We start from the raw sequence: 21,231 nt of genomic DNA, 5'->3' as shown, positions 1-21,231 counted from the left end.
CTGGGACCGAGAATTAATGAGAAAATCTGTCCAACTTAATGGTATTTACACATTATACAGAGCGTGATAAACTTGTCTGTAGGTGCTGCCTGGCATTCCAATTATATAAGGCCTGCACAGCCTGAGGGGCTGGCAGGTCTGAGCTGTCCAGGACCTGGGCCGGGCACGTAGAGACTTACTGAGGTGACCCAACTACCAACGAACCTACTAATGGGTCCCAGGCCCCCGAGTGGGTCTCACTGGCATGGCTGGCCCCTGCCTGGCGCGGGCTATGCAACTGGCGGTGTCTCAGGAATGTGGTGGAGGGCACATCTATGAGCCTGCTTCACGGATAACCACTCCAGAGGCCACGTGGGCCGTGGGACAATGACGAGGGATGGGTTCTGTCTTATGTGTTGGCATGCTATGAGAGACACAGATGGTCCTCCTGGCCCCCAGGCCCATTCCCCCAGGGAACCTGTCCTGCACCATACCCACTGACCAGTCACTATTGGAAGGCGTCTTGAAAAGCCTCATGGTAACTGATGGAAAAGACTTCCTCAGGGTCTGTTTGCTTTCCTGAAATTCTATAGAGCAGAGCTTGTCCCGACTAGGGCTATGAGGGAGGCATCCCCGAGAATCAACAACTCCTGGTATTCACACCCTTGTGTGGTCTTCTTTCATATTGAATAGGGCTGATCTGAGGGTCCAATAAGATATTAAAGAAATTACTGTGACTTCTGAGGCCAGTTTATATATATATACATACATCTGTGTATGTGTGTATATATATATATATATATATTTTTTTTTTTTTATAAAGGCAACTTCTGTGTTGTTCTCTCTTGCATCACTCACTCTGGGGAAGCCACCATCATGTGGGGAGGCCCATGTGGGGAGGAACTGAGGCCTCCCGCCAACAACCAGCCCCATGGTAATGAAGCATCTTGGAAATAGGTCCTCTAGCCCTGGTCAAGGCTACAGATGACCACAGCCCTGGATGACATCTTGACTGCAACCTCAAGAGAAACCCAGAGTGAGCTTGCTCCCAAATTCCTGGCCCATAGAAACTGCTAGAGATAATGATATAGAGGTTTATTATTGTTTTAAGTTGCTAGGTTTTGGGGTAATTTGTTATGCAGCACTGGATAACTAATACAGATGGGGAAGGAGATGGGTGGGCAGGGTCAGGGATATCTCACGTGGGGTGTGGAGCTGATGGAAGACACCCCTTTGTAACTTCGCTACACAATTCAAGTGAAATCCTCTTCTGTTTTGCTGCTTCCCCCAAACGCCTTGCCTTTCCCACCTCTGTGCCTGAATATGCTACTTTCTTTGCCTAGAATGCCCTTTTTGCTCCCCCTCCTCTACCTCTTCTCCACTTTCTCTTTTTCCTCCTGAGATGAACTCCTCCTACCCAGGCTTCAAGACCCAGCTCAGATGTGCCCTCCTCTGGAAAGGCCTTCCCAGTCTCTCTTGGGCAGTTTTTGTCACCTTCTTTGTCACCCCCCGTGATACCCTACTTTTTAATGGATACCTGAGTGGATTGAGCTATAATGATTGGTTCCATGAGCTCTGGCTGGGGTTTAGAACTTGAATTTCATTAATCAACTCTGCCCTCCTTCCATGTTCACTGGCATCCAGGGGATGTTCAATACAAGGGTGTTGAATGAATAAATGAACGAATGAGCAACATCCAAGGCCATCTTGGGGAGGAAGAAAGTGTCCACATGAAGTCTGCAGAGCGGGGAGAGGGCAGAGGTTGGCCTGTGTGAAAGGAAGTGGTGCAGGCTGGTTATCGGTCTGTGTCTGTAAGTTTCAGGTCTGCTCATCCTAACACCAATGAGAGAGCTCTTTCCTCTGGCCGCCCCCAGAGCTTCCCTGGGTCAGGGAAAGGGGCATTGCTTGGGAGGTCCCTGTGTCTGTGTGTCCCCATCAAACCCCTTTCCTGATCCCTGCCCTTCCCCGCTCTCTGTTTTCCATGCCCAACAGGCAGCCCTCCAGAGTTCACCTTCCCTTCATCCAAACCTGGAGGGCAGGTGAGCGGCGGCCAGACAAATCTGATTTCTAAAACAGGTCTAAAGGTCTTTTCCCAGAGCCCCTGAGCTCGTTTCTCCTTTCTCTGTCCCTGAAGTGCCAAGGCAGCAATTCGGATCTCAAACACCCGAGCAGAGGTGCAGCCAAGTTCTTTATTGCACAGAATGAATTTGTTATGTGGGGATTCTTTGGCCTGAAGGATTGCTTGATGTCCTTATGTCACATGGTGTCCCAGCCTGGCTGGTGGTCAGAGGTGGGAGAATTGCCTTGCTTGCCAGTTTACTGAGAGGAAGGCTGAGGGGGACTGAGGTCAGGGAGGGGTCACCTGCAGACTAGTCCTATTGCTGGCCACGCCTATTTATTGAGTGCCCAGCAAAATCAAGTCCCAGAGAAAGAAGTCATTTGTCGGAGGTCCCAAGACAGGAAGTGGCAGAGCTGAGATTTGCTCCCAGGCCTGTCTGACTTCAAAGACCCCTGCTCTTGACTGTTAGGTCACACTGTCTCAGCCTAGCACAGCCACTCCAGGGGTCACGCAGCCCCCTCCCCTCCCAGCTCCCAGACCATCCAGGGGCCTTGCGCGTTTTCAGTAGGACTAAGCCAGAGGCTGAAGGAAATGACAGCCTGGGGTGGAGGTTCCTGGGTCCCTGACACCCATGGGCTCCTCCAGCTCCCAGAAGGCAATCGGAGATCCTGTGGTTTCCTGCTTGACTGAATTCCACTCCCGCTGGAGCAGAGGAGGTGGTTTGCCATGTCTGGTAGGGGGGCTTATCTTCTGAAACTGCAGTGCATGTGGAAACCTATGAACCAAAGGAGGTGGAAGAAAGATTAAAGAGGGAAAGGATTAAAATCTACAGGGCTCCCCGTGCTCTGCAGAGCCTCTCCCGCAAGCAGCGCTGCGATCTTTCTATTAGACAGCCAGCTGGCCGCCAGCTCTGCAGTGAGAATGGCTGAGCCCCTGACCCCAGCCTTAAGTCATCGAGAAAGCAGCATTTTCAGGCACAGAGGTGGGAAAGGCAGGGTGTGTTTGGGAAGCAGCAAAACATAGAAGCGGATTTCATTTGGCTAAAAACAGGGTGGAAGTGAAGGGGAGATACATGGGAATGTCTTCACTTCCATCAGTTCCACACCCCCGGGGAGATACCCCTGGCCCTGCCCACCCATCTCTTTCCTCACCTGTATTAGTTACTCAGTGCTTCACAACAAATTACCCCAAAACTTAGCAGCTTAAAATAATAATAAACATCTATATCTATTATCTCTCCCATTTTCTGTGGGTCGGGAATTCGGGAGCAAGCTCACTCTGGGTCTCTCTCGAGGTTGCAGTCAAGATGACAGCCAGGGCTGTGGTCATCTGAAGCCTTGACTGGGGCTGGAAGACCTACTTCCAAGATGCTTCACTCCCATGGTGCTGGTTGCTGGTAGGAGGCCTCAGTTCCTCTCCACATGGCGGTGGCTTCCCCAGAGTGAGTGATACAAGAGAGAACAAGGCAGAAGCCGCTATGTTGTGTTTTTTTTTCATGAACTGGCCTCAGAAGTCACAAACAGTCATAAAGGCTGGCAGTTACTTTTCCCACTTTCCCCTACATTCCAGATGATCACTGCTGATAGTGTGGCTGCTGGGGGTCTCTGGGGTGGCTGTGTCTGCCTCCAGAGTGGCCAGTCCCTAAAAGTTGTGATATCAGTGTACCTGTGACTCTTTTTCAGAAAGCATGACATGAGCAACTGCAGTCTGGGAAGGCAGACCCTTGCTGCACGCCCACTCCCAGCTCTGCCACCATCCCGTGCCCTCCACCCATTTCTACCCTATGCTTGCTGTCATCCCACCCCCTCCCCACGCCAGCTGCTACATCTTTCATATCCAAAGAAGATGCTATCAGCAGTGATTGGAGCATAGGGAAAACTGGGAACAATTAACAGCCCACTTTTATGGAGTACTTACTATGTGTTAGGTTCGTACCAAGCATGGTAAAAGTGCTAACTTCTTACAGACTCTCAATGGGGTAGGTCCCTCCCCCCCCCCACCATTTTATATATGGGGAAACAGAGGCACAGAGAGGGTAAGTAACTTGCCCAAAGCCACACAGTCCTTAAGGGGCAGAGCTAGAATCTGCCTGCAGAGCCCACTCTGCTAACCTTATATGCATTGCATCTGTGATGTGAGGCAACATTCTCTTTTATGAGGAAGCCACAGTTCATCAGACAGAGATGGGAGTTCACAGTACAGCAAGAAAGATGGAGGTCAGACACATGGAAGGCGCTCCAGGCCACAAGTTGTGAGGCCTCAGAGCAGCTTTGTCCCTGCGTATGTTCAGGAAATGGGGCCTTCCAGACTGCAGTGAGCACTCAGGCAGCAGCCGGGCCAAAGGGCTGTGGCCTTTCTTTTTTTAATTTTAAAAAATGGTGGTAAAATATACATAACATAAAATTTCCCATTTTAACCATTTTTAAGAGTACAGTTAGTGGCATTCAGCACATTCACAGGTTGCACTATTATCATCATCAACCACGTCCAGAACTTTTTCATGGCATCTTGAGGTCTCTGCTGACCCCCAGTTCTCCTGCCAGCCTGGACCCCCTCCCTCCTGCTGGCAGGGGTGGGACGGGCGGCAGCAAAAGCAGGCTTTCCTCTTCTGAGGGGAGGATTAAAATGATCCACCTTTGAGGTTTGCTCTCTGCTTCAAAGGCCCACAGCAGCTGTGCAGACGATGAGCTATAACAAGGGCATGAAAGGGAGTTTATCAATAGTACCTGGAGCTCAGTAATTCATAAACCTTTCATTAGTTTTACATCGATGACGGCTCAAGTCCTAGGAAGTAGATTTAAGCTGGAAGACAGATGTCTCCATAAATCATCATCTCTGAAAATTAGGGAAATGGAAGGAGGGTTTTTATAGGATTTCGCAGCAGCTCACTTGGGGAGCTTTGCTTTCTTACTCCCTTTCTGAGCTGATGTTGGATTTCTGGCCTCATGTCCTTGGATGGAAAACACAGTCAGAGGCTCCGAGAAGAGATTAGAAAGGGAACCAAACGGCCCTCCCCTTTCCTGGGGCACCTCCAAGCCTGGAGGCTGCAAATCTTGTATCTGGCCTTGTGGTTACCTGCAGAGGGCTCAGGGAAACAGCTCTTTGGAAGGTGCTTCTGCGAGAGAAAGAAACTGAAGCAGCAGTAGGAGAGCAGACAGAGGAGCTTTAAAATCCACCTCTCACCAGAAACAAGAAAAGAAGATGGAACCTTTTTCTTGCTAACGAGAATAGTAGTGATGACAACAGCGCTTAGAATAGTGCCTGCCACGCAGACAATTCTCAGTATGTGTTGGCTATTATTTTGGACATTTCTTATGTGCTGTGTATTTTATCAATGATTTACTGGGACTTCCCTGGTGGTCCAGTGGTCCACTGCAGGGGGCACAGGTTTGATCCCTGGTCGGGGAACTAAGATTCCATACACCACAAGGTGTGGCCAAAAAAAAAAAAAAAAAAAGTTTTATTATTGTTACCCTCCCATTTTACAGATAAGAAAACTGAGGCCTAGAGAAGTTGTGACTTGCCTAAGATGACACAGCTAAAGGTGGCAGGGCTCGGGCCTGACCCCGCCCTACACAGCTGCTCCTCATCCCAGGGGTAGCCTCTCTTGGGCTTGACTTTGACAATGTCACCTTCTCCTTTCCCAGCCACAGTTTCTTCATCTCTAAGATAGAGAACCAACTTCAGCCCACCCTGTGCTCCAGACATGAAGTGAGAGGTGAGCCAACCCAGGAGCACCAAGCCTGGGACTTTGGAGGAAGATAAACTTCCTCAAAAGGCAGGGAAGCTGTTGCTTTCAGGACGATGTCCACACCTTTGATTTCATGGTGTCTTTACCATGTCTCATGGAGACTTGGCAAATGTTGCTTATTTTCATTTTACAGATGAGGAAATTCAGCCCTGCCCTCTCCCTCCCTCCCCTGCCCTCCCAGGTTCAATCACACAGCTGGTAGATGCCTAGGCAGCCTGCAAGCAGGTCCTGGCTTCTACTGTGGTATCAAAGGCCAGCAGACAGCTTAGCCAGCACAGACGAACACTCTGGAAGGCAGTGTCTCCAGACAGGATGTCAGGGCGTGGGTCGCCACTGCTGGGCAGGGGTCCTCTCAGCTGCTTCTCTTCTGCTTTGCTCTGCAGCCCCAGGCTCGGGAGCTCCTGCCCGTCCCCTATGCCCCCGCACCACCCCCTGCCCCGGGGCTGCCCTAAATGCTCAGACAGACTAATTACAAGAAATAGCAGAGAAGCACTGACAGAGAAACAAGGTGGTGATTTGGCAGCCAGGGCCTCGGTCTCAGTGATCTTCTCCGGCGCAGCGCCGGCAGGCTCAACAAATCAAAGACTTCAATTTCCTTCCCTCTCCCCTTCTCTTGCCCCTAGAGGATGAGCCAGCAAGCGCCCAGCCGGAGGTGAACTGCCGCAGTGTTTGCTGCGTCTGGCTGTGGAACGAGAAGCCTCCTAGCAGAAAGTGTCCCAGGAGAACTTTTACTCAGGAATAATCTGCATGAGGATTTATTTCCTCCTCGCTGGGCTTCCCGCCGAAGTGCAGGCTTGTTTCCGCTAGGTTCCGGCAGGAGGAGAACTCCGCTCAAAGATTTCAGCGAAGCAGCCGAAGATTCAGATTCAACGAGCGTTTACTGAGCACCGTGTGGGAAGCCCTGTGCCCATAACTTTGCCCACGCCATCCTATTTAGCCTTCCTAACAACCTTCTGAGTTTGGGATTCTTATTCCCATTCTACAGATGGGGAGGGTGAGTCCATAATTAGTAATAACACTACCAGCTGACATTTCTTTACTGCATTTACTTGCCATGTGTCACATCTACTCAGTGAGCTCATTTAATTCTCTGACAACCCTATGAAGTAGATACGGCTATTATGCCCATTTTGCAGCTGAGGAAACTGAGGCCCACTTAGGTTAGGTAACTGCCCCAGGTTATAGGGGTTGAAGGTAATGGAGCTGGGATCAAATCTAGGCTAGCTGGCACCAGGGACCATGTGGAAGAGCTAGAAATCAGGTCCAGTTCTTCGGGTTCATGCCCAATTCCTAAAAGCCATGGTTATTCTTGGTTTGATGCCCTTCATGCCCATGGGAGGGATGGGTTTTGGAGGGATACTATCCCAGGTACCTAAGGATCCCAGGAACTGTAAGGCCAAGACATGGCTGTGTGTTGTGATCAGGATATTTCAGTGGCAAGCTATAGAAACACAATATAAGTAGTTTAAAATAAAGGGGCTTTATCTGCGCCAGTGAAAGGGGACCCCAGGGGTGGATCTAGGGATCAAATGATGTCATCAGGGCTCTGCCAGTCTGACTCTCTCTTGACCTCATTCACCAACAGTTCTCTCTTCTGTCCTCAGGGCAGGGAGGATGGGGGCTTTGTATGTTGGCTGTTTAGGCACTGCTCAAAGGCTCCCACCTATGGGGCTGAGTGGGAGCTTAAATGCATCCAAAGCTCTGCTTGCCAAGCTCTGTGCCCTGGTACAAGGCAGTGTTGGCCCAGAGGGGCACTCTTCCCATTTCATCTACTAGGGAGACTCACCTATTCCTAATACATGTAAGATGCTCTATAGGTTACAGATTATCCTGAGCCCGTCTCCTTGTGCCCGAGGCCAGCCTCACACCAACACCCCCATCCCCAAACTTAGCAACTCCATCAAATTCATCCACTCAGTGAATATTTATGGAACCCCTATCATAGAACACAGGTACTTCCCTGCCCTTCTGCAGCTTATATTCTGGTAAGGAATCCAATTGGCTTAGCTTGGGTCATGTGACCACACCTGGACCAATCACTGTTGCCCAAGGGAATGAGTGGATACTGTGATTGGCCTAGCGGGGCCAGATGTCCATCCCTTTGGGCATTGATTGACAGCCTCACCAGGACCACCTGGATGGAGGGATGGTTTCTCAGAGGACATAGGAGGACTAGTCTGTAGAAATAACTGACATCCACCAAACTGTGGGATCCTAGGAAAATCATAGTCCTTCTCTTCCCTGACCAATAACCTTCCCATCTGCAGTGGGAGGTGCCTGGGGCCCATACTCTGAGAGGAGTGGGTCAGGGTGTCGCTAAAGTGTCTGCCGCTGGCCTATCACAGGTGAAAACTCCCTCTGGTCCTGTTCAGGAAGGTCAGGGGTCAGGACTGTTTACCCAAGATCAACGTGGTCTTTCAGTTTGGGGAAAAAGAAAAACGATGGGGTGTAGGGGAGAGTCAGCGGTGTCCATGTCGGGGAGCAGGTACCGAGTGGGACTCCTGGTCCCATTGTTGGTGGGGGCTTCATTGGGTGTCATAAACACTGAGTACTTGTTATATGCCAGGAGCTTCCCCTGCTTTGTCTTATTTAAGCTCCACACCTGCCAGGTAGGTGTTATCACCTTTTGTTGGTGAAGAAACTGAGGCTCAGAGAAATTCAGTAAGAGAAATATGCTCACTCAGGTGTGCTGACTCCAGAGGCCCTCCTCTGAGCCCACAGGACCCTGAGGCCACAGAGGCATCCCTGAGCCACCGCTCACAGGCCCAACGAGGAACCTCGCGTGGACCCGATTTCATTTTCTGATCCCTGGCCTCCCATTCTCCAGCCCGCCCACCCCTAGAGAGCAAGCAGACCCTCCTGCAACCTCATCTCGCACCATCTCCCCTGCTCCCACTCACATCTGGGTGGCATCTTCCAGTTTCCTGAGCACTTTCCTGTGTTCTCAAAGGATGAACATCTTCTGGGCGCTGAGGCCACCACATCGTCCCAGGACACCTGCCTGTTCATTTCAGGAGGAAGGTCAAGCTCAAGCTGAGTTAAGGGGCCTGCCTGCTACTAGGGGAAGCTCCCAGTGTGGCCTTGTGCCTTTACGGGGTGCTGAGAAGTGGGGCCTGGGTAGAGGCAACAGCCCTGGGGATGCCTTGCCAACAGTCTTCTGGAGACAGGATGTCCTGACGGGATGACCCCACCTGGAGACCGGGAGGCTCTGGTCTGTGAGAACAGCATCTTTCTTTCTTTCTTCCTTCCTTCTTTCCTTCCTTCCTCCCTCCCTTCCTTCCTTCCTTCCTTCCTTCCTTCCTTCCTTCCTTCCTTCCTTCCTTCCATTCCTCCCTCCCTCCCTCCCTTCTCTCTCTCTCTCTCTCTCTTTCTTTCTATTGAAGTACAACTGATCTACAATATTGTGCTAGTTTCAGATGTACAGCAAAGTGATTTGGCTCCCTATCTATCTCTATCTATCTATCTATCTTCTTTTTTTCCCAATTCTTTTCCATTATAGGTTATTACAAGATATCGAACATAGTTCCCTGTGCTATACAGCAAATCCTTGCTGTCTATCCATTTTATATATGGTGGTATGTATCTGTCAATCCCATACTCCTAATTTATCCCTTCCCCCACTTTCCCCTTTGGTAACCATAAATTCGTTTTCCATGTCTGTGAGTCTGTTTCTGCTTTGTAAACAAGTTCCTTTGTATTATTTTTTTAGATTCCACATATAAGTGATAATATAATATTTGTCTTTGTCTGCTTTAGTAATCTCTAAGGTAAGATACTTAATGTCTTTTTCCTTCTGACTTACTTCACTTAGTATGATAATCTCTAGGTTCAACCATGTCGCTGCAAATGGCATTATTTCACTCTTTCCTATGGCTGAGCATCTCCTTTATTAAAGTGCGGGTCTGGGGAGATGCAAATGGCTGGAAAAGGAGCCCCAGCAACCAGGGCTGGGGGCTCAGGCTCTGCCTCCTCTGCCCTGCCCACACCTGATGCTCATGCCCACTCGGAATCAGAGGAGAGCATGTGCGACGTAGAGCAGCCCAGCAGCTGGTTTCCCATTCCTCATTCATTGACAGTGACTCCTTCATTCAACAAATATTTAGTGGGTACCTACTATGTACAAGCATTGGGGTAAGCCTTGGAGATACCATGATAACCCCTGCTATCGTGGAGTGTTCAGTCTTGTGGGGAGAGAGAGATGCATAAACAAGCAAGTGTCATGTTATGTGTTAAGTTCTAGCACAGGTGTAAGTAAGCACAGGAGACTCCAGGTGCAAAAAGGAGGTACATAACCTCTGCCTGGGAGACAGAAGGCTTCTCAGGGGAGAGATATCTTAGCTGAGACCTGAAGGATCTGAGGAGTTAGTTCAGCAAAGTGAAAAGCGTTCCAAGCAGAGTGATCAGTTTGTGATGCCCAGAAGTGAGAGAGCATTCGTTCATTCATTCATTAATCATCCATTCATTCAACCAAGACTTTTCCAGCATCTACTCTGTGCCCGGCACTCTTTTAGATGCTGGGGCTGGCTATAGCAGTGAACCAGGCAAACAAAGTCCCTACCTCATGGCACTTACATGCTAGTGGAAGGTGGCCATTCACTGAATCCAAAGAAAACTTGATGACATAGGGAGACATGTGGAAGGGACAGTGGCCTCTCCCCTGCTGAGTCCCCTGGGCCCCATTCTCCATCCTCTTCCTGTCAAGCCTGGCAGCCAGTGCCCAAGCCTGCCTGCACCGGTCAGCTGTGCGGAGGTCGCCAAGTGCATGGGGGCAGCCTGTGCCGATGTGTTAATAGCCTGGCTGAAGGCCTGCCGAGCAGTTCTGCTAACTACGGTGATTAATGGCTTTAATTTACTTAGTAAGAGTAATGTGCTGTCATTCTGCTGTCAGAGCTCAGCCCCAGTGCCTGCTCCCTCCTTTCTCCCCCAAAAGGTGCCCACCCAGGATCTTGCAGCCTGCCCACTGGTGGCCCAGGCTCCCTTGAGTCCAGGCACATGCCTGCCCATCATTATGTCACCTTGGGAACCTGTCTGCTGCCCCCTGGTGGCAAGGGGAGAATTCTTACCTGTCCCCACTGTAGAGGGCTATGGGGCCACAGCTAGTTGGGGAAGGTAGACCTTTCCATCCCTCCATGTCACCTCTGTACATGGCAGAGAGAGCCCCCTGATCTCTAGTTGTCCCCCTCGCCCAGCTCTCTCTGACTTATCCCTATGTGGCAGTCACCCTAGCTGAAGTCATTTTATGTGGTTTCCTGTGTCATGACCACCTTCCGGCTCCAGAGCGTGAGCACCCTTGAGGACATGGACCCTCTCACGTGCTCTGTTTGTTGAATGAATGAATGACTACATAAGGGTCTTACTGCCCCATCCCACGTGCCTCAGTCCTTGTAACAAGATGACTTCGGATCTGGTGCTTTTCTTCCCTCAATCCCTGCTCAGCAGTCCTCCCAAGTGACGTCTATAGGTGACAGGTGGCCCAGTGTCTTCATTGTGCAGCCTGAGAAATGCAAGATCATGCAGCCAAGGCTGAACAGAAGTTGAGGCCTGATGATCTGAACCCATTGTCCGCTGGAGCAAGGACATAGGGACCAGTGCCTTCTTTGAAGCCCAGGTCTCCATTTCTAGGGGATGGTTTCAAGCCTCCAACTAGAGCTTCCTTTGACTGCAATCATTTTTCTGGTGATTCCAGGGAGGGACAAAACTTCCTTGTGATTGGCAGTCTTCTCTTGCTGTCTAACCTGACTCCCTCCCTTTGCCCCCAGTACTACTCTTCATCAGCGTAGCTGGGTGGCTAGGGTCGGGCTGTCTTCTCAGGGGAACTTTCTTCCACTCTCCAGGCCAGTCCTGAGACCAAGAGGGTCCCCTAGTTCCTCCTGGCACCGGGACCATCTTGTTGCCAAGCCTGCCCTAGCCTTGAGCTGTGGCATCAGCTTAGTCACGCCCCGCCCTTCACCTCCCCAGGGCAGCTGTGACAAGCTTGGCTGAGTGGGTGGCCACAGGCAGGGGAGAAGGGGGTGCTGTTTGTTTTGTTCGTTCACTGCCACGCTTGCCCGAGCAGGCAGCCGGCTGGCAGGATACTCGAGGGAGCCCTTCCTTCAACGAAACCAACCGCGACTGGTGCTGGGAGGAGTGCGGGGTTCGGTGGGGATAGGGCTGTGTTTCCATTTTCTCTCCCGGCAGGGACAAGAAACTCACCTGTCAATCCTTCAGCCCAGTTAGAACAGGACAAAGGCAACAATGCAGCAAGAGGGATTGCAGCCAGACTGAAAGGAAAGAGAAAACATATCTTCCTGGAAGGGAAGTGAGGGAGAGATCCCAGAATGTCATCCTAGGAGTGACAGCCTCAGCCTAACCTGTAGCCGTCTGTGACCGGAGCAGGTCACATCTCGCTTGGCCTCAGTTCCTCCATCTGTACCGCAGCAGAGAAAGGCCTGTATGAGCTGAAAACTAAGGTCGCTTCTAGTTCTGGGATTCCCCATCTATAATTCCTGCCCCAAGACACATCCAGGAACGGAGCAGGGTGGACCCCTGACCCCTCACGGGATGTCCAGCACTTGCTGGAGGCGCTGACACCTCATGACCAGCTCCCTGCAGAAGTGAGAGCCGTTGGGTCTCAGCAGGCGAGAGGCCAGATTGATAATTGACTCCGGCCATGAGGGAGGCAGCCCAGCCTAATCAGTATGCAGTGCCTGTGCAGAGCGCTTAAGAAAAACTTATTAATTTCCCCTCCACAAAGACTGAGAGTTCGACAGTAATCACGGTATCGAGTTGTAAAAAAAAAAAAAAAAATCCCTCCATTGAAAATAGCAGTTGGGGTCTGGAGAGTTCAACAGGAAAAGATTGTATTAAGATAAAGGAGATTATAGCAGAGTGGACGTTAAAGGTTGTCGTTGTCTGGTAAATCACATCAGGGAGGCCCTGGGACTGCTGTGTCCCAGCGAGGGAGCCAGGACCCCGTTCCTGACCTGGCAACACACCAGCTGGCCCACCTCTCTCCCGTCTCTCTCCTGCCCTCCGAGGCTGTAGCAAACTCAGGACTCTGATGTCCCTGCCACCTGAAACTGACCTGAGGACCCGCATTAGGGCCAGAAGGTGGAACAGTCTATAGATTCTGGAGGACAGATCTCTGCCCGAGGCACTCTTATAGTCTAGCCTGATGGTAGGGGCTTCCGAACATTCGCCCAGCAGCGGAGGGGCCTGGGGGGGGGAAGGGGTGTTTCTGTGTCACCTGTCCTGTTGGCATCTTCCTGGTAGGGACAGAGTCTCAGGACCTGAACCCCCGGACACTGCCTGACCTGCCTCTTAGACATAGGCTGAGTCAGAGAGGGTGTCCCGACTTGCCAATGGGGAGTTCCAATCCTGGTGGAAAAGCCCAAAGAATTCTCATGAGGAATTATCAGGATGAAGCCACATACATTCAGGTGCTGGATGGCCATCACCCCCTGGGGCTCTCACCAAGTACTGGCTGGCGCGGTGAGATGCAGGGCAGAGTCAGGGGGTGGGAGCCCTGCTCTTTGACACCTTCACTCGGGCCAAATGAGAGGCTGTACAGACTCCAAAGATGCAGTCTGATCTGAAAGTTACACTGGACTCAGGACGAGAAGTTTCCAGTTGTTAATAGTTGGGAGGCCACCTGGAAGAGTGGAGTCATGGTGGGCTTCCCCTGCCGTTACTGAGGGGACAATACAACGCAGAGGTTAAGAGGATAGGCTCCTCGGCTTTGAGTTCTGACTCTGCTATGTATGAGCTGTTCATCCTTAGGCGAGTTATTTAACCTTTCTGTGCATCAACGTTCTTATCTATGGAATGGTGGTAACTGTAGTAATGGTATCTACCTCATAGGGCTGTGATGAGGATTAAATGTATTATTACACATGAAGAGCTATAAATAAAAATCTGCTCTTATCTCCTAACTGCCCTGGCCTCAGGTCACACAGTCAGTAGGTGGCCAAGCCACATGGTGTGACCACCTCCTGCCCATCACCTTCTTTCTGCAAGCTACTTCTTGGGGAGTGCAGTGTGGTGGCCAAGGGCGTGGAGGCCAGATGCCCAGAGTTCAAATCCCGCTTCAGCTTGGGTGAGTGACTCAGCTTCTCACACACTCAGCTTCCCCTCAGTTAAAACGAGGAGGTCACGGGCCCCAGGTGAAGCTGCTGGTACTGTGAGGGACCCAGAACGTAATGGTCTCGGCCTATGGGCATCCAGGCCAGCAGGGCAGTGCCCTCCAGGTGGCATTGGCCCTCTGCAGCTGTAAGCCTTGGGCACGGGGGGCAGCTCTGGAGTCACCCTGAGTTTATGAGGCTGAGCCGAGGGGACCAGGCGTGTTACATGTAGTGGGGGGAGTGAAGTAGCTAAGGCGAGTCATTTTCCCAGTTAATATGCACATTTAAGGAAGATATGAGAGTGTGAAAACTTTTAAAAGGAATGCTAATTTTAGCAGGAGAGATAAATTTTGGGAAGGAGACCTTTCAAAGAAGGACCAAGCTGGGGTGAGGCTGGGGTGGACATACCAGGCAGGCCTGCTCAGAATTCAGCCCCACAGGAAGGTTCTCTGAGGGCCTCTCTGTGCCCACCTGTCTCCAGGAGCTCAGGCCTCTAGGGACACCCAAAGCAGAAACTGGGTTGGATGGGGTGACCCTGGACCTAGGTCGGAGCCTTGCTGCTCTGGAACCTTGTGGCAGTGGGGGCCCTTGTCTGTATTATGAAGAGTAGGGAGTGGAGAGGTGTGGCTCAGAGGGGCAAAGGCAGGGTGAGGGCTGGGAAGGCTTCATGGAGGAGGTGCCACTTGAACTGAGCCTTGAAAGATGGGTTGGGAGGAAGGGGTGAAACCTTGTGGACATTGGACTTTTGAACCAGGAGATCCAGGTGGGATGGGGTGCCCACAGACAAGGTGAGATCCAGGCTTCTTCAGGCCTGTGCCCAGGCTCTAGAAGGGTGCCCATGAGCAAGCTTGAAGGAGGCTGGAGGAGTAGCCTCTTCTTCCTCAGGGGAAAACTCCCTCTCCTGGAGCCTGTGGGTGGGAAATGTGGAATCTCTGCTCCCATATACCGTAAATGTCACATGGCCCCCTCAGCCCTGGTAGTAAGATTGGAGAGTGGACGTGGCCCTCAACCCCCATCCTCCCCCTCAGGGCAGGCCCTGCCTTCCAGAGTTTCATCTCTCAGCATTAGAAAGTGTGTCACCCAGGATCTTCCAGGGACCCCTGAAGCTCTAAAACCCCAGCCCAGCCCATCCACTTGTCCCGCTTAAAAGTGGGGTGAGCCCGTCACCCTGCTTGCTTGTTTCTTCCATCTCCGTTGGAGACCTGAGCACTGAGGAGTTAGTGCCTGCGAAGCTCGCTGAGATGAAAAGCCTTTCCAAGAGCCAGTGCGGTTATTAATAACATCTCTCGGCTCTGAATGCCTCTTTAATTCCTCTGCGTAAACCACTCTGGAATCCATAACACTTGCCCCCTTAGCCTGTGGTTATTCCACTCCCTTAATGGCCTTTTATGGAGGGACCTTATTGAAAGTTTTTCCCCCAGCCTGAGTAAATCATGTCCTCTGGGTCATCCTTGCCTGCAATTTTATTAACTTCTTACGAGAAGTCAGAGGGACCAGAGGGAGGCTGGTGTTTCCTCTGTTCTTTTCCCCCAGTCCCGGTGCTTACCTGGGTCCTTTGCCTGGCTGAGGTCCTCAGAGGAGGAGGTGGCTGGGGACCTTGGAGATCAAGGATGTTGAGGTGTCCCACCCAATGCCCCTCCCTCTCTCTCATGAATCAACCTTTCTGGGTGGGTAGAGCCTGGGAGACCTGGTGATGTGAGCTGGGCACGGGGGGAGCACGGGCAGGCGCCAGGAAGGGTGGCACCCACATCAGTTGCCTGGTGCATCTGTTACCTGGTACTTTGGTTGCCTAGTGCATTAGTTAACCGGTACATTGGTTACTTGGTGCATTAGTTAACCGGTACATTGGTTACTTGGTGCATTGGTTACCTGGCGCATCAGTCATGTGGTGAGCCCTAGATTTGACAGCAGGGAGGGGGAAGCAGAACCAGAGCAGGACACTGGTGCCCAAAATTGGGAACGGGAAAAGGTAAAGGACCATACTAATGCAAGATATTAATAACGGGGAAAACTGTGTGCAGGGGAAAAGGGAGTGTATAGGAACTCTCTGTACTTTCTCCTCAATATTTCCATAAACCCCAAACTGCTCTAAAAATAAAGTCTGTTAATTTTTAAAAAAAAAGTCGAAGGAGACCCCAGGAAATGGAGATGCCGAGAAAAGATCAGGGGGTTCCCCTGGAGGTCTGGGATGACTTTCAAGGGGCCTGTATGCCTCTCTCCTGCCCCAGGAGTGGGAGGGGATGGGAGCAGCAGACGCTGGGAGAGGTGAGGAGGGTAGGAGTGGGGCTGGGACTGTGTGTCCCCAGGGAGCAAGGGGAGTTTCTTAATGGCGACTAGACCCATCCCTATGGTCTGTTCCTTAGGCGGTGGGCAGATGTCCCCACAGAGAAGGACCATTTCAGATTGATAACCAGCTGTCCCTTTCTCCCCAGCTCTGAACCCCCGCAAAGATGCCAGCTCCTCCCTTCTGGTCCGGGAGAAGAGGGCAGCCCCCGCGCCCAGCTCTGGAGCTCTGGGAACTTCCTCCGCACAGGGAGGGTTATAAACCATCTCGATGACTGAGCTGGAGGAGGGGGAGAAAGGCAGGAGGCAGGGCTGAAGCCCACTGTGGGCGGGGCCTGTGTCTTCCTCCGGCCACCCCCAGGAAGGATCTCAGAGGGGTTTCTAGCCCTGGGTGGCCGGGGCAGCAGAGGTTTGAAAATTCCATCTGTAACCTGAAAAGGCTGGATCCACCATGAGCTGCGCTGTGAGGACCCGCCATCCGTGGTGTCCTGCCATCTGGACCCAGCAGGCAGGTCATTGGAGGAGGGGCCTGGGGGTCCCCTCTTCTTCTCCCATGCCGGGAAGTGGAGTGAACATCCAGAGTCAGGAGTTGGGCTATTCCCGCCCACCCGTAAGAGGGTCCCGGCCCGAGTTCCGACCTGTGGCAGCGGGGAGAAAGCAGGATCCGGCTGCCCCGGGCTCCCCTTCATCCGGCTTGGGCTTGGAGCTGAAGGCCAGTTCTGACGCCCTCACCTTCCCTCCTGTGTCCCTAGCAATAGTGGCTAGCGGGTACTGGCACTTACCCGTGTGCTAGGCTCTGCGTTGAGGGATGCACACATATGATCTCCTTACATCCTCACCCTATCTAAATAGATCTCCTTCTCCTAATTATTATCTTCCATTGCACCCCTATTTTCCACTTCTTAGCACGAATCGCAAGTCATAGTATTAACTGTTGACTTGTTGCTGTCTTCCCTCTGAGGCTCTAAATTCTCGCACTCGTTGCAGCATCCCCAGCATCCACGACAAGACAGTCGGTGCTCACTAAATATTTGTTGAATAAATGAAGGACTTAATCAAGTGAATAGGTTCAGAGAGGTAAGTCATTTTCTCAGGGTCGCACAGCTTGGATCTGGTGGATCTGGAATTCATACCCAGGTTGTGGATGGCACATCTGAGCTCTCTTACTTGCTTTTACTTGCTCCCCCGTGGTGCTGGGAGGAGCTTGAATCCCAGGCCCAACACAGAAGCCGAGAATAACCCGAACCCTAGTGCCTTCACATTCCCCCCTGCACAATGGGTTGAGCTTCTCAGTGGTGCTGCGAGCAGAGTCAGATTCTCCCTTGAGCTGGAGCCTGGCCTCTGGGCAACCTTTCTGGTGCGAGGTCTTTCTCTTCTTCCTTCTGGGTAACCGAAGACATGGATTTATAACCCGGCTGGGAGTGAGAATAAGCCTCAGGCAGGGGAGGCAGGGGGACAGTGAAGGACACAGCCCCAGATGCCTGGCTGTGGAAATAAAAGGCACATTCCTCTCCCTGCTGTGAGAGGAGGCAGCAGGAGAGGCCTGCTAGACCTGTGAAATACCCCTGCATCTGCTGCATCCCCCTCCCACTCCTCAGTTCCCCATCACTTGGCCCCAGTACAACCCAAGGAGCCTCCCCCTCCCACCTGACCCCTGCAGGCCACTCTCCACTCAGGAGCCAGAGTGATCGTAAAAGACACACCTGATTAAAACTTTCAATGGCGCCCCACACTACTTACCAAAAAATCCCAAGTCCTCTTGGTGCCCTCCGCCTGATCTAGCCCCTTCCCCCTTGCCCAGCTTCCTCTCATCCGTGACCCCTCCTCACCAGCCCACCATCCTGGCGCTCTCTGCCCCTGGCCCGCAGGAGCTCCGCCCCCGCTGCGCACCTGTGCCCTTGCCGTTCTCTCCTTCCTCAGGTCTTCTCAAGGCTGACCGCCTCTCATCGTGCAGGTCTCAGCACGAACGTCACCTCCCGTGAGTGGTCTCTCCGGATCCCAGGCATTCCCTAGCTGCTCTTCCTGTTTCATTGCCGCATCTCACTTAACACTGCAAGTCTAAAATCTAGCCTGGACTCATTCATTCATTGCTTGTTCATTTCATGTCTCTCTGCACCCCCCTCCCCCCCGTCAGCTCCACGAGGGCGGGGACCGTGTCTGTTCACTGCTCTGAACCTGGGGCCTAGACCACTGAGCGCCTCATAGTAGGTGCTCAATAAATGTTTGTTGAATGACTGAATGGACCTTTCACCTCTGGAGGGAGGCTCCCCTGGGGATCCCCGTTGGGAGGCTCAGCTCACTCCTGTCACAGGCCTCGACATGCCAATGCTGGGAAGTGGGGGACGGGGGGAGGGAAGTGGGGGACGGGGGGAGGGAAGTGGGGGTGGGTCCGGAGCTCCCAGCCTGAGCGCTACCCTCGCGGGTGCTGAGCACCCTGAGTGACACCGAGACGGAGGCCCCTGCAGCGGACGGCCACCTGGGGAGCCAGCGCCTTATTAATAAGGGCCGTAGCGCATGCCGGGAGGTGGTGGGGAGGGAGGCGGCGGCCCCGCCGCTCCACACCCCTCCCCCACCTCCCCCCAAGAGGGACCGCGACCAAGTGGGGAAACGGCATCACATTTTCTGGAATGTCACTTTTTATTAGGGCTGCCTTGTAAATGGGTTTGTGGCTGATCCTGGGCCCTCCCTGCAGACGGCCCCTCCGTGGGAGTTCTGCCCTGGCTGGGTGGCACCTGCAAGCCAGCCAGGGGGAGGCAGAGGGACGTCCCCTTCCCATCTCCGGCCTTGGCTGGCCTGGCTCCCACAGAGGCCACAGCTGAGGCGAGAACATCTGGGCCCTGGGACGGGGGAGGGTGGAGTCTGCCCAAACTCCTCTGGACTTCTGCCGTGTGGGGTGTCGGGGCGGAGTGGGGACTGAGGGACAAAAATAAAGCTGAGTGGGAGGCAAGAGAAGGAGAGGGGGAGACAGAAAGGGTGCGGGCCTCTTGGTGGCAGGAGGGCCAGGGCGGGAAGGCCTGATTCAGACCCCAGCCGACACCCGGCTTAGCCCTGGAGTGTGCGGGGGCTTTGAAGAGCCAGCAGAGCTGCAGACGGAAGCGGAGTCGAGCTGTTCTCTGTTATTTTTAGGGGAAACGCAGCACCCTGTCACCTCCTGAGAGACCTCCTGTCCCCGGCAGACAGTAGCTCTCAGTAGCTGCCAAGCTGGGGCGCTGCGGACGGCCCTGCCTCCGTGTGGAGCGTCTGGCTTCTCCCCTCCACCCGGCTGCCTCAACAGGACCCCTGAGTGGCCCAGCTCTGCGGCTGTCCTGGTTCCCCGTCCTCGGTCTGTCTGGAGACCCCACCCACCTCGCTCCTCACTGGGCCGTGACCCCAGCTTGGTCTCCGGCTTGACCTGCAGCCCCTCCCTCTCGTGGGCCCTGCTGTCACCCAGCCCTGACCCCTCGCTGAGCCCTGATCCTCCATCCTGAGTCTTGTGGCCCAGACAGGCCCGCCCCCACGCCCCTGTCACTGTGTGCCATGACCCCCTGCTCTCGGGTGTGGCCTGCAGTTGGCAGGGAGGCCTGAAGGCCCGCTCACTTGGTCCTGAGCTGACGGAGAATGTCATTAGCAGGCTCCTAACTGGGCCATGCTTCCCTGGCTGTCGAGACAGGCTGTGGACTGTGCCAGAGAAATATCACACTCCTTACAGCTCGCTCCCTGGGGTGGTGCCTGAGACCCTACATGTACCTATGAAATGTCCCGGACCCCGGGCTCCCTCCTGCTGCCTCTCTCTGTTGCCTCCCTCTGCAGGGTTGGGGATGTGTGTTTCTAGGGGTGTCCCTGTGTGGCCTTAAGCATCATTTTTAGCTCTCCCATCAGTTGAGATTTCTGCTCGGAGCCCCTCCACTAGCTCCCATGCCTCCACTCAAGCCTGGAATAATCCCTGTGACTCCCAAGGTGGGAACTAACATTATCCGCATCGTTGGTCCAGGAAACAACGATCAGAGACGTCAAGTCACTTGCCTAAGGCCACAGTGCTAGACACTGGCAGAGCCATGATTGGGATGGAGCTCTGGGTGGCCCTGGCCTGGGTCCCTGGGGCTCAGGTTGACCCATATCTGATTGGAAGATCCCATGTGGGCACACCCAGGTGGCAGAGCCTGGGTGAGGGGTGCAAGCAGAGCAGCTGAGTCTGGAGCAGTCTATGGGGTCAGATACTCTGACCTCCTCCCTCACGGCCTAATCACCTCCCAAAGGGCCCACCTCCTAAAACCATCACGTTGGGGATTCAGTTCAACATGTGAATGTTGGAGGGACACATTCAGTCTATAGCACATAGTATACATATAGTGTATCAATATATGTGATGCATGTATTGTGTGCATGCAGTGCACGTGTACTGTACCTTGTGTATATACGGTGCATATATACTGTGCATGGTGTACATGTAGTGCATGTGTAGGGCGTATACACGATTAGTGCACGTATGGTGCTCAATGGTGACGCTCCCCACCCCACTCCCAGCTCCTGGTTCCCTGGGGGACAGGCACCGCCATCTCCACACTGGCTCCTAGGGGGTACACCACCCGCCCTGCAGGAACCGTCAGGGGAGCAACCGCCCATCACACCCCATGGAAGCAGGTGGAAACTTTGCTTTTTATTGAGACTAATTTGTTATTGAAACAACTTGAATCAGCTTCAAAGTAAGTTAAATAAGAAGAGATCATCTCCCCTAGTTTCATAAATCAAGGGGGATACAAAGAAAGAGGGAAACAAAGAGATCATGGAAGCCAGGAAACAGATGGGCTTGGGTGGCCCTGAGTTCCTGCCCGAGGGGAGGGGGCAGGGTTCTGGCGTGGTGTGCTGGGAATGAATCTTCTTTTCCTTCTTCCAACTGAAGAAGAACCTGGTCCAGAATGCCGTTCCTCCTCCTGCTGCCGCATCGCTGGGGAGAGGCTGGCGTCTCTGTGGTGCAGGTGGATTTAAGTCTGGGTCGCTTGTCTTTCTCCTGCGGGCAGTGGACGTGCCCAGAGGTGCCTTCCTCCCCACCGCAGGGTTCCCGGTGCACTGGGGGTGTGGGG

This window comes from Eubalaena glacialis, chromosome 3 (genome assembly GCF_028564815.1).
Source record: "Eubalaena glacialis isolate mEubGla1 chromosome 3, mEubGla1.1.hap2.+ XY, whole genome shotgun sequence".
Lineage (NCBI taxonomy): Eukaryota > Metazoa > Chordata > Mammalia > Artiodactyla > Balaenidae > Eubalaena > Eubalaena glacialis.
Note: the sequence above shows the minus strand (reverse complement) of the source record.